We start from the raw sequence: 1418 nt of genomic DNA, 5'->3' as shown, positions 1-1418 counted from the left end.
CAAAGGCAGTAACAATCTTCTGATCTCCCCATTTCCCTTCCACAGCTAGTAAGATCCATTATGATGACTTGTATGTCTTCGGAGGTTTTTCGGGAGAGTGCTAATATAAAAGCTCTCTCTGTAGGCTCCAGAGACCTTGCTTTTATGCAGGCACTTTGCATTCCTAATAGGGCTATATGGCTATCTCTTACTCATGCTAAATGTATGGATTAGTACATTAGTAGGTTAAGACTGCTGTGGAAATATATAAAAGTGCCACAAAGGACTCTCCTCACTTGTGTGCTCCTCTCTAAATTTTCATAATAAAGAAAATGGTAACTCTAGGCATAGATACTTGAAGTCACTACTAGGAGAAATATTTTTGTAAGATAGTTAAAATCATCAAGGAGTTGTCTTGTACAACTAATCACTCTATATTTTATATATATACATGTATAATCAAATATAGGTTAACATAACACACAACATATACACATGGACATGAGAGGTATCCAAAAGTTTGTAGGAAGATTAAATTAAAAACAATGCCATTTTTCCATATTTTTTTAACCCAAAGATGCTTTCTATTACCTTAGAAATCCACAGGGGCAGTTCTATCTTGTCCTATAGGGTTGCTATGAGTCAGAATCAACTCAATGGCAGTGAATATTGTAATATGCTCACAACTCAACATGATAGATTGCCATATAACATTGCTATTCACACACATACAATTTGACAGATTTGAATAAGTCACCGGATTTTATTAGGCTCATTTTTCTCATATGTAAAAGCAGAGCTAGAGACAATGAGAAATCCCTTTGCAAAAAATTGATAAGTACCTAAGAAAGGAAATGGCCCCTGACTACTAAGTAACTTTTATAGGATATATTGTGTGAGACAATTCACTGGTGAGAACAAATATATACACATATGATATAAAGAAAGAACCTGCCTTATTTTAGGAATGTGTTTCCTGTTCATCAATAATAATGATATTATTTATAAATTAAAATTGGGTAAAAACCAAAAACCTCATTTTAATGCTATGCTGTTTTCATCCTATGCATCTTATGAAAGCATAATTTTAATTAAGTCGATATCTTAAGAATTAAAATGCCTATTGGCCTAACTAGAGTCTTTATTATAAAATACCATAACTCAAATTTGCATTACAGTAACATCATTGTTGATTTGATAATATACAAATACTAGATGGAGATAATTGAAGGTAGGAGCATAGTATTTAAAATATTACATAGAACATTTTTAAGTGTCTCAAACTTTTCAAATGTAAGATTTTTTTTTCTAATTCAGACTTGAAATGTGCATTTTAGCAAACAAAATGGGTGTTAAAACTACAGCAAACTACTGATCAGTTACATTGAAGCAGATCTATCGATGTTCCCTGATAAGTTTAATATGTTCATGTTTATAAT

The sequence above is a fragment of the Echinops telfairi genome, unplaced genomic scaffold (genome assembly GCF_000313985.2).
Source record: "Echinops telfairi isolate 266 unplaced genomic scaffold, ASM31398v2 ScPeMD7_7469;HRSCAF=8507_1, whole genome shotgun sequence".
Classification (NCBI taxonomy): Eukaryota; Metazoa; Chordata; class Mammalia; order Afrosoricida; family Tenrecidae; genus Echinops; species Echinops telfairi.
This window is presented reverse-complemented; position numbering follows the sequence as displayed.